The sequence below is a fragment of the Hemicordylus capensis genome, chromosome 4 (genome assembly GCF_027244095.1).
Source record: "Hemicordylus capensis ecotype Gifberg chromosome 4, rHemCap1.1.pri, whole genome shotgun sequence".
NCBI classification, from domain to species: domain Eukaryota; kingdom Metazoa; phylum Chordata; class Lepidosauria; order Squamata; family Cordylidae; genus Hemicordylus; species Hemicordylus capensis.
Window position 1 is genome coordinate 58021696 of NC_069660.1, and position 12421 is coordinate 58034116.

The 12421-nt window shown below is 45.7% G+C and overlaps 1 long non-coding RNA gene across 1 annotated transcript; it reads left to right on the top strand.

The window, feature by feature from the left end:
* The first annotated feature begins 923 nt into the window (after positions 1–923).
* Positions 924–11401, top strand: LOC128352980 (uncharacterized). The gene is made up of 3 exons (XR_008320756.1): positions 924–988; positions 8606–8715; positions 11146–11401. It is a non-coding gene; the product is annotated as an uncharacterized LOC128352980 (long non-coding RNA).
* The last annotated feature ends 1020 nt before the right edge of the window (positions 11402–12421 follow it).

Here is a 12421-nt window from a genome sequence, read left to right on the forward strand (position 1 = left end):
AAGGAGTAAGGCCAGATTCTGTGGGTCGTTGGAGCTGCTCCCCAAGGCCAAAGAGTTGACAGAACAGTTGGAAGTGGAAACAGTTATTAAATTACTGACTTCCCTTCCCCTGTAACGGCCAGCTGCTCTGCAAGCGCCAATTCTTCTATTCCCCACCACTACAGTAATAGCTGCCCCTGAACTGCTAGGCACACCCCCAGCACCATCCCCCCCAAGAGAGCCCAAACACATGTCTGCAAGAGGCGAGGCCTGGCCCAACCCAACCCCCCAGCCCTCAGTCCCACCCCCAAAGGCCCGGCCCCAAAGGCAGGCCTCTTTGGCTGCCAGCTTCGGCAGCCTCCTACAGGCAGCCTGACGGCCACGCCAACAGCTACGCCTATGGCGAGCCTCCTTGCTTTTAAGCCTGCAAGCCCCAGAAGCCACTCCTCACACAAGCAGCTCCCAGGACAGGCGGCAGGTGATGGAACTTCAGCAATCTTCAGCAAGCTGGGAGGCTGGCAACCAGCCAGCTGGAGCTTGGCAGCCAACAAGCAGGCTGCACTCCGTCTGAGCAGGAATGTCCACAGGAGGCAAAGGGGCTAGATGGTAGGTCCCAGCAAGGTAGATGCAGGCGCGTAACAATGATCGGGCAAGGGGAGACAGTTGCCTGGGGGCCCCACTGCCTGGAGGGGCCCCCAGAGGCACCTCACGTGACTCCCCATTGCCCCCTGCCCAGCCCCAAGGCCCCTCAGCCACTTGCCCTGTTCGCCGTCTCTCCTGCTTCTCCTCCTGGCCCGCAATGGAAGCAGCAGACAAGCTGCAAAGAGCTCCTTTTCTCCCGCCTCTCAGCTGATCGGCGGGTGGGCGGGGCTTCCACGGAGGCCTCCTGTAGGCCTCTGTGAAGCCTGAACTCCAGTAGGGCCCAAGCCAGCCAGGAAGGAGGAGGCAGCCAGAGTGGCCACCACTGCTCTCTGCAGCAGAAGACCCCTTGCTGCCCAGCATTTGCCAGGTAGAGTGTGAACTCTTTTTTGTGGTTACCTTTCCCGCCCCCCGCCCACCCGGATACATAGGGATCTGCTTGCCATAGGGCTTTGATATTGGGGGGAGGGACTGAGAAGTCTCTGGATATTTATTTTAAAACAGATTTATTTTTTTTAAGCCAGCAAATTTTCCAAGCTATCTAAGTCCTATAAGTGGCTTGTTTCATGGCAGAAAATTACAAAAACTATTGGAACAAACAGTATTATATTTATTTTATTCATTCATTCATTCATTTATAAATACACTTAGGTTCAAGTTGTTTTGCAACCCAGAAGGTCTGAGTGAGAAGCATGTGTTGTGCTTTTATTTTATTTTATTTTTCTTGTGTGTGAACTGCTCCCCAATAACTCGCAGGGACTTCAGGGTAAATCTGGCCAACATGTGAATGCAGCACCTCCATTCCAGAGGAAGAGAGGTGTGTTAAAGGGCTTTAAAAGCCTCCTGTGAAAAACCTACTGGAATCGACTGAATTTGTTCAGAATTCTGAGAAAACAAACATAGGCTCACCCTGCATGGTTGAAAGTCTCCTTTGCTACTCTGCAGCGAGGGGCCCATTTTAATAATTCATCTTTCTAGTGTGTTCTAGGCATTAAAAGTAATACAAATGTATAGTACTCAATGTATATCACTATATATGTGACGTGTGCGTGTGTGTATTCAGTGAAATGTATTTCCAGGCAGCATACTTATTTTGAAATATCAGACTTAAATCCTTGGGGGCCTGGGGTGTGCGGAGGCCCTGGACTTTGAGTGGGGGGGGGCATTTTAAAATCTCGTCTCTGGGCCCACTCCAACCTTGCTACACCCCTGGGTAGATGGAATAGCCCTGCTCCCCTGTTACCTTCCCACTTTTCTAATCTAATCTTCCATTTAAGTGAAGTACTACTTTCTTTTTTGACAGGTCCACTGATCTTATGTCCGAGCTCTTGTGTTGTTATTGTTGCTGCATTATACACTAGTTGGTTTGTTTCTTGCAAATTATTGGTTGTTATTTCTGCAAGTGCAGCATTGACATCTTTTAATGCCTGAGCGAGTTGTTTTTTGGCAACTGTTTTTAGAGCTGGAAGTCAAACCCTGGTGGTTGTTTGGTTCATGTGCTCAGTTATTATTTGCTTTAGTTCTTGTTGCTTTTCTGTTAAATGGCATTTGGGTTTTTGAGGTGAAGGCAAAGGGGAGGTTGCCTGGTTTTGATTTTGAAACAGTTCAGCAACAGTGGCATCCTCTATTTCCAACACCACCTGCACCTGAGCAGTTTCTTCAGTTGGTGGTAATTCTTCTTCCATATCTTGAGCCTGTGTTGCTCTTTGCAATTCTTCCAGCTCAACTTCTGTGAATACTTTATTTCTTATTATGAATCTTCTCTGGTTTGCTAGCCTTTGTTCTGTGATTTCTGTATCTGGATGCTTCTCTTTCCAAATTTGGTACATTCTTTTAAAATAACCTCTTCTAGTTGGACTAGACTTGTAATAGCAGGTCATTATTTCCTTGTTGGCATTTTTCGTGTTTTTTTTGTTTTTTGTTTGGTTAAGCAACGTTAGTGAGGCACTACCTTGGCGTGGTTGTGGGGCTTGTGTGCTCTGAGGAAAGTGAGAGCTATGCCAGAGGTCCAACCACACTGGACAGGTCTCACCAGAGGAGCCAGATGAAGAGTGCCTCTCCCATCAACAATATGGTGAGACGTAACTTTAATAAATCTATACCGGATCGGTCATCGCCTGGGTCAACAAGAACCGTGCCAGGTGCTGGAGTCCCTGGACATCTGGTGGCAAGTGGGCCACTGGACTCAGGATCTTCAGTTGAGCAACCAGGGCTGGAGACTGCAAGGTTACTGGAAAAAATGTTGCTTAACAGAGTATCCAATGGTATCCAATTATTTATTATTATTATTTTACATTTATATCCAGCTCTTCCTCCAAGGAGCCCAGAACTAGGGGTGTGCATGAATCAAAACCTGCAATTTGCGGTCAAATCAAATTGCAGACCCCACATATGGAAAAACAGGACAATTGGTTTACCAATTGGGATCAATGGGTAGCTCATGTCTCCGCTTTGGATTTGGCACATCAGCCCACCTTGGAGGACAGTTCTACCTGGATAAACCTGTCTCCACCTTGGAGGACTGACACACTAAGAGGCTCTACACATGATCGGTGTGTAGAGACCTACCGGGCTCTGAGGGGAGAGTGGGCAGATGAGCAGGGTCCAATCCCTGAGCGGCCAGATCGGCCACCCACATGATTACTGGCTCTGTCACAGAGCTGGTAGGGACAGTGGGGATTGGGGTCTGCCCAGCTCCTGGAAGTCCCATAATGCTCTGTGTAAGTGTGCGGGGCATCCCTAGGGCACCCCCGAGGCCAGGAGGCTTGTTGTAGCCTCCCTTTTGGGGGGTCTATTTTTGTGTCACTGCTGCAGCACATGATCAACTAAACAGGGTTTGTGGAGCGCTCACTCCACTAACCTCATTTAAGGGGAGGAGTATTTTGTGGGGTTTGCTGACAGGAGCCGCTTGGCTCCCATGGCAGCACATGACAAGGAGGAACCCCATTCCTCCTGGTTGTGAAAATAGCCTCTAAGTCTGAAGTGGAGAGCTGGTCTGCCCACTGATCCTCATTGGTAGTCCAGCTCACCTCAGGAAAAAGTGAGATTTTGAGGCCCATTTTTCTATTGGGAATTCTCTCTGGTAAGAGATACCCTTCTATTACAGCAGAGTGCACTGAGGCACAACACAGCGGAGTCCGCCTAGGCATGCATGTATGCTGAGAGTAAAAGAAACTTGGAGCCAGTTCATAGTTTCAAATCAATATGAGGAGTCTTTATTGGAGAACTCCATTCTAGATAGGAAAGTGGAGAGATAGTATCTCTAATCTAGCTAGCTAGCTGGATGCAGATAGATGCTGTCTGCATCTCTGTGCACACATGGTGCAGAAAGAGGCAAGTGTGTGTGTTAGGGAGAAGAAAGGAAAGAGAGGAAGATGCAGGCAGGCAGGCAGGAAGTCCCTGGGAGTAGCAATCTACATACCAAAGGGATAGTGTCAGAGCAGTAGAGAAGGGATGGCCAATGTCTTGACCTCTCTAGCCCTCTGACTCACTAATCTGTCCCCCTCTGTCACTGAGACCTGAAACAGCACAGAGTCCTTCACTTCCAACATTATCCAGCAAAATGGATCTCAGAATGGCGTTTGAACTGTCTGAAATGATTCAGGTCAAATTGGGGGTGACTCCAAATCAGGTCCTCTTTTTTAAGGGTGTTTTTTTTTTCAGGATTGAATTTGTGAATCACCCCCAATTTGACCCAAATCAATTTTATGGTGAATTGAATTGCACACCCCTAATGTGTACAAACAGGGTTTATGCCATGCAATGCACAGGGATGTTCTACATTCACACTAGGACAAGGTACAAATACATTCTATATTTGAGGAAATCTGTCCTCATACAATTTATAACCAGAACGTAACCCTTTTAAAATCTCATACAATCTCTCACGAACAATTTGCTATTGCAGATGAATGAGATCTTCACAATACACTTTCACATCATGACTAATAATGTAGTACATATCAGCAGCCCCCAAACACCATGGCTACAGAACATGCATGCACCATATCCGTGGAACACCTCATGGCACAGTGATGCTATCACAACAAGCTGGACTTCAGAATAGCATACTAGATAGACAGTGAGCCCTATCTCACGAGCAGTGAGAAAGGGCAAGAGGATTAGTGGGGAGGAAGCCCTAAAGAACTTACCTTCCCACAGACGAGCGCCAGTGTCCTCTTCAGTGTCCTCTTCATCACCTACCCAGATGACTACTGGCTGCTGCCGGTAGCTTGGAGGGCCGAGGTGCCAGGACGCATTGCCCCATGTCTCCCCACTCCCCAGAGCTCCAATAATGCACCATGTGAGTGTGTGGTGCCTTATGGGGATTCCCTCTCCCCTCTCCAAGCAGCCACGGCTGGCAGATGACCACAGGAATAGGGTTAGGGGAGCATTCGTTCTCCTAACCATGTTTTGGAGAGAGGCTACCTAGGAGGGTTTGCCGTTGAGGTGCCGCCAGGATCAGACCCAGTCCCAGTGGTGCACACGCACAGACAAAACCAGCCTGGGCTTCCTTGGCCCAGTTTTGCCTGTGAGTGTGCATAGCTTCAGTGGGTATCAGGAAAAGTAATTTGACGGTCCAAAGAAAAATCTATTCAGAAGCATCTGAGTTCACTGCAACCACCAAGTACACCTAGTCCACACATTCACTCTTCCAGCCTCTATAAGACCAAGGATGTGCTTTGGGGGCTTAGGTTCAAAAGATTTTGCATTTTGCAAAATCTTTAAATCAAGAATGTGTGTCCTCTCTATCTCCATAAGAGCTGTTTTATGCAAGCCATGACTCAAGAACTCTGCTGATATGCACGGAAATAAGTTCCATACATTTCAATGGGATTTGCTTCTGTGAAAATGTGCGTATGTGGCTTAGCCTGGGTCAATATTCAACAGCAGGATCTCAGCCCTGGGTGTGGAATGTGCATGGAGCAATCTTCCAACACAAACCCTAAAGTTTGAGTTCATGACCCCATTCATCATGAATGTGATATAACTGGACTCAAGAAAAAGCGCTGTACAGAGAGAATCAATCTGTACAGAGAGGTTGTGAGAATTAACTGGTACTCCAGTCTGCCGTACTTGGATAATCCTGCTTAACAACTACATCTTTATATTCTTGCCTTTTTGAAGGAATTATGTATTTGATTTTCTGTTTCAGGACATTGTCTTTCTCTGTTCTTTTCTGTATTGCTCACTCTCTATTAAGTGTCAGACACTCTGTCTCACTTGACTGTTTTACAAATCATTTTTCCCCTGGATTTTTTTCCCTTTACCTTGTTCTTGTGAAACAAGTGTTCATCTTTGTTTTCTCCGACTCTTTTATCTCTCCTCCTCCCCTTGCAATTTTCTCTCTCTTTAATGTGACAAGATGACACTTGTAAAATAAAGGGGGTGGAGAGCCGTTGCTTCGCCTTGCCTTTGTGTCTGCCAAACAAACAGGCTTCCTGCTGTCTCTGTGTATGGCTGGAAGCAATGGCTAACTTTTAAGGGCTCATCTCAAGTTCTCTGAAGCTTTTGTGATGATCCCTGACATTTAGGAGGATTTTGTGTCATCACAGTACTTAAAGAAGAGTTTGTCTTGAGCTGTTAAAAAGGCCATACAAAAGGAAGTGGCAGAGGAGAAATGCAAAGAACGGAAGTCAGACAGCAAAGCATTCTGATTAAAAATAATATTGACTTCTATGGGAGAAAAGGCAGTGACTTAAAAAGACTTGCTTTGATCCACTTTGTTTTTAGAGGCATGGAAGCTTGGAAGTGCACCTTACATATTCTTATTCCTAGGGACTGCCACATTCAGCTTAATAGAGACAGCAGATTGCTGGTGCAATCTTATGTGCATGTTCACCTGCTACTTTCATTCATTTATAAAATTTGTAGACTGCCCCAAACTTCCATCTCTGGATCGTTTAAAGGTAAAGTGTGCTGTCGAGTCGGTGACGACTCTTGGCGATCACAGAGCCCAGTAGTTGTCTTGTGCTAGAATACAGGAGGGGTTTACCATTGCTTCCTCCCATGCAGTATGAGATGATGCCTTTCAGCATCTTCCTATATCATAGGGACACAGGAAGCTGCCATATACTGATTCAGACCATTGGTCTATCTAGTTCATCATTGTCTTCACAGACTGGCAGAAGCTTCACCAAGGTTGCAGGAGGAATCTCTCTCAGCCCGATCTTGGAAAAGCCAGGGGAGGGAACTTGAAACCTTCTGCTCTTCCCAGAGAGGCTCCAGTGAACTGGCAACCCCTGGCTTGCTAATCAAGTCATTTCCCCACTGTGCCTTTAGGTGGCTTCTGGGTCGTTTACCACAACATAAAACAAATTAAGACCAAAATTAAAACAATTTAAAACCTCAGTCAAGTTAAACAGCTGGCAACTGCAGACGAACCTCTCTGGATGATCTCAAAGCGTGGTGGGGCTCATGGTGAAGAAGATGTTCTCTTAAATAGCAGGGCCTAAAGCTGATAAGGGCTTTATAGGCTATAACCAGTAGCTTGTATTTTGCCCAGAAACATATTGGTAGCCAGTGCAGTTCTTTTAGTATAGGAGTTATTTGGTCTCTCCAAGATGATCCAGAGACCAACTGGGCTGCCTTATTCTGTACCAACTGCAGTTTCCAGCCTACATACACAGGCAGCTCCACATAGAGCGCATTGCAGTAGTCAAATCTTCTGGAGGTTACCAGCATATGTCCCCCAGCTAGGGTTGCCAACCTTGTGTTGGCTGAAATCGGAACCAGGGGGATGAGGCATGGCAGACCTAGGGGTGGGGCTTGTCTAGTTTTATTTCAATTTAAAGCTGCTGCTGAGTGGCAGCGGTGTGGGACAGTGGTGAGAGCTCTCCCGCCTCCCAAACGAATGTGAATGGCTGCCTGCCACCTGTTACTGAGCTGCTCTGGCTGCTGGGTCAGGGCAGGCTCACTAGGAGGAACGGGCGCACAGCTGAAGAAGACTGAAAAAACAAAGCAGCATTCACCAGTGTGAGTGACTGAGATTGTCACTGAGCTGATGAAGGGACGGAGTCGGGAGAGAAGGTGTCAAAAGACTGCCTTCCTCAGCCCCACCTTGGAAGCAGCAGCTATACAAATAAAATATTTTTTTTTAAGTGGTAAAAAAGCAGGAGAAATTTCTCCCCAGGAATGCGGGACATCCTGCAGTTGACAACCCTACTCCCAGCTAACTGAGCAAAGAGACACCTTTTAAAGTGGTGATTCTCTCATATTTATTTGTTGGTTGGTTGATTTGTTTGCTTATTTATCACATTTATATACCACCCACTACCAAAGTCTCTAGGTGGATGAAGAAATAAGGCTTTAAAGACATGTAGCAGGGGAGAGCAACTCACTCTATTCAACTCCAGCACAGTATCCCTCCAGTGGCTGTTGCTGGTGTCTATCTTATGTTTCTTTTTAGATTGTGAGCCCTTTGGGGACAGGGGACCATCTTATTTATGTATTATTTATTTTTCTATGTAAACTGCTTTGAGAACTTTGGTTGAAGTGTGGTATATAAATATTTGTTGTAGTAGTAGTAATAGTAATATGTACCAGCATATTGAGGTAGTTTATCTTAAGAAACAAATGCAGCTGGTGTATCAGCCAAAGCTGATAGAAGCCGAAGCTGATAGAAAGCACCTCTGGCCACCACTTCAACCTGAGATACTAGAGGGAGGTCTGGATCCAGAAGCATCCCCCAGACTGCGGATCTGTTCCTTCTGAGGAAGTTTTGACCCCATCCAGAACCAGCAAATCAAAATAGTCTCCCAAGTTTGAACCTTGCACAATAACCTCCATCTTATCTAGATTCAGTCTCAGTTTGTTCTCCCTCATCCAGCCCATTACTGCCTCCAGGCAGGCATTTAGGGAGATTATGCCTTCTCCAGCTGATTTTGACATGGGGAAAAAAAAGATTTGCATGTCATCAACATACTGATAACACCCTGCACCAAATGTCCTGATGATCTCTCTCAGTGGTTAACATCTCTTCATGTAGATGTTAAACAACATTGGAGACAATATGGAGTCATGAGACACACCATATGGAAGTTCAGCTTTTGTAGAGCAACTGTCTCAAAGGGACACCATCTGGAATATGCCCAAGAGGTAAGAGCAGAACCACTGCAGAGCAGTGCCTCCCATCCCCAACCTCTTCAGATGCTCCAGAAGGACACTATAGTTGATAGTATCAAAACCTACCGAGAGATCCAAAAGGACTAAAAGAGTCATACTCCCTCTGTCAATTCCCAATTGGAGATCATCCATCAATCCGACCAAGGCAGTTTCCACCCCGTAGCCCACCCAAAAGCTCATTTGAAATGGGTCTAGATAATCAGTTTCCTCCAAGACTGTCTGGACCTGGGAAGCCATCACCCTCTCAATACCTTGCCCAGCCATAGAAGGTTGGAGACAGACCTATAATTGCCTAATTCTTTAATTTAAAGGGACAGCCCATGCATACACATCAAGGCGTCCTTGGGACATGAGCCATACTGCCCCTGAGAGCCACCTCACTTTCCTCCACCTCCCCCTGCAGCTGCTGCCCGCCCATCTGCCCACTGTCATACATCTGTCCATATGCCCACCTTTTCTTCCTTGGCCACCAGGAGGATCAGGCAGCAGGAGCAACAGCAGCAGCAAGTAGGGATGTGCAAAACCGGTCCACAGTCCGGCGGTTTGGTCCAGAGGTTCAGGGGTTCGGGATCGAACTGAAACCCACCCACCCACCCCCGGTTCCATCTGAACTGGAACCAAACCACCAGACAGGTCCGCAGATTTTTTAAAATAAAAAATAAAAATAATTTTTAAAAATTGCGGACTCCCACCGGACCAGACCAGACCAGGGGGTGGGTTTCGATGGAAGCCGGACCGAACTGGCCCGGTTCCGTGCACACCCTTAGCAGCAAGTTGTCAAGAGTGGAGGTTCTGCACACATTACTGTGCATGAGCATGGGCCCTGCATGCAGCAGCAGGAGGCTGTGTGTGCTGCCAGTGGGTTTGTGCATGTGCCACCAGCGGGCAAACATAGTTCCCCCCTTCTCTAGCTACAGCACTACTGCAAAGCTTTGACTGCTCCCCAGTATTTGGAATGTGGAAATGGCAGCATCTCAGGTGTCAGGGACTGAGGGAAATCTAGTTCATTATTGTTGTTTTAAATGCCTGAGATTCAGCAGGGATATCAGATACTCTGGAAGCTACATGTACCAGGACTTCTTGCACCTCTAATGCTGCTAAGCTCTCAACAGCATTCCAGGTGCAAAAAATATTGTTGACATGTAGTTTCTAGGGCACTGACATCCCTGATGTGTACTCAGCCACTCTGGGAAACCATATTCTTGCTGACCTGCACATGCTCAGAAACTCACTTATTCTCATTGGGAAAATAATGCTGAATTTATAATATAGTCAAACATTATAGCCTCATTCACATGTAACATGGAAATGGAGTTAGGGGGGGCCAGAGGATACCAAACCGTTACGTCTGAATGTGTGCAACTCTGGTTCTGTAATGCAAGCAACCCAAGGTTTTCACTTTAGAACTCCAAATTGAACCCTTGGGATGTAGTGAATTTCATCGCCCCAACCCAAGGTTTAACGCAGGCTACAATTGCATCCAAATTCCTAACCTCAGGCTGTGTTCTCTTCAGCTGGAGTTGAGAGAGGAAGCTCCTCCCTTTCTCTGGCCATGATTGGCTGTGCCGCCTGTCCTTGATGCAAGAAGGAAGTCTGAACATCCAGTTCCCCCTCCTCTCTGCAGTCTCACTGACTGCAGGCTCTCTGCTCTCTGTGATGTCCACATTTGGACAGGAGACTGGGGTGGGGGGCATGAAGAGAAGAACCACAAGTCCACTGGACCCACATGTGAATTAGGCCTATGAGTTGGGGAAATTCTTATTGCAAATCAAGTAACAATAAACTTTGGAAACATCAATAGAGACAACAGCACCAGTTTTGATTTGGCTAAATTAAGCTGTCAGAAACATGGATTTAGAGCAAGCAGCATTTTATCTCCTTAGCTCAAACCCTCTCTCTCACATTTGTCACACACTTCTCTTATGCTTTCATACATTTCTGAAAACCAAATTTCCCCCCACTTAATTCTGGAAAATATTTCTTCAAGAATAGCAATTGATTGAAGCAAAAAAAACCAGAAAACAAACAAAAGGGTTTTGTGGCACCTTAAATCTGACAAATGTATTATGGTATGAGCTTTTGGAGGCAAGAATACACTTCATGAGAAATGCAAGAAGTGAAAATGGTGTCCAGATGTGGTTGCATGCATGTACATATTTCCATAGTCCAGACTGGGGGAGTGGAGGTAAGGAAAAACTATTTTGCAAGGTGAGATGAAAAAATAAATGCATGAATAGTGAAATCATAAATACAATGCCCAATGCCCAACTGAAACAAACAAAATTCAATAATATTTCTACAACTTCAAGAAATAGCTTTATCTTCCAAAGGGATTTATTTGCTTTATTTTATATATAGTTTACAATGAACAAATTACTAACTGCACATTTTATATCATTTCAGCTGTTACAAACTGTTTACACCTGTTTTGTTGTGTCCCAAACAAAACTGACACCCAAGGAAGCGATCAGCAGGATTCTTCCAATCCAAAGCAGTTAATGAACTCTCTTGTCTTACCGTTTTTCTGTTTATGACATTCCTCAGACTTCTCTCTTCCTGCTTTCCAAGGGTCTATTTGCCTCTTTATGGAAACTCTCAATTCCCTTAACAAACTAATTGTTATAATTAAAGCCAACTGTTTCTATGTAAATTTAATTAAAAACTGTTTTCGGCTGATTGTCAATGTTTAATCAGCTCATTAGAAGTATTAAACTTTTTTAAAAAAAACAAAAACCAGCAATTACAAAGCATGGAATTTATTACCAGCTTATTGAGGGATCCTCGCATTGGGGGAGATATATTCCAGAATCACATACAAAGCATGCAATAACATTGGGTAATGTGGGCTTTGTTCCTTCCCCACCCTTACTATGCTGCCTGTACACATGAATTGGGCTAAGAGCAAAAGCTGCCAGGATTTAGGGTTGTGCGTTTTCTTCTTCTTTCTGTTTTGTTTTTGGCCCAAATCCGAAACACCTCCGTTTTGTTCTTTGTTCAAAATAAGCCAATCCGAAACACCCCAATTTTGTTCTTTGTTCGAAATTGCAAAATCCAAATCCAAAACGTTTTGGATTTTGAAAAATGGCCCTGGGGGAAAGCTAGTGGGTGGGGGTGGTAGTGCCCAATGGGTGGAAACTACCACTCAAATTTCATAGGAATTGGACAAAGGGCTGGTTTTTGGTGAATTTTTGAAGTATAGGATTTTTCCCATAGGGAAGAATGGAGGTTTCAGCAAAAGTATAGCTTCATGTTGGGGGGAAAGGGGTGGCCCAGAGCAGAGTAGGGTGGGTGGTAGTGCCCAGTGGGGGCAAGGAAGCTGCCAGAATTATTTCAAAGGAATTGGGCAGAGGGCTGATTTTTAAAGATGTAATGGAGTTTGCACGTCTGTAAAGTTCTTCCCCATAGGGAATGATGGACCTCCATAATTCCTGCCCCATATCTGCACTTGGGGGGCACCAGGGTTGCCCAGAGCAAGAGGTGGTGTAGAGCACATAGGGTGCCAACCAACCACATGGGTTGCTAACCCATGGGGTACTGGGTTCTGTTGTTTCTGAGATGTTTGAGTGTAGATTCAGATTCTCTGGTAGCATATGAGAGTGGATTCATGGTTTGTCATTGAAAATCTCATATGCTACCAGAGAATCTACACTCAGAACACCTCAGAAACAACAGAACCCAG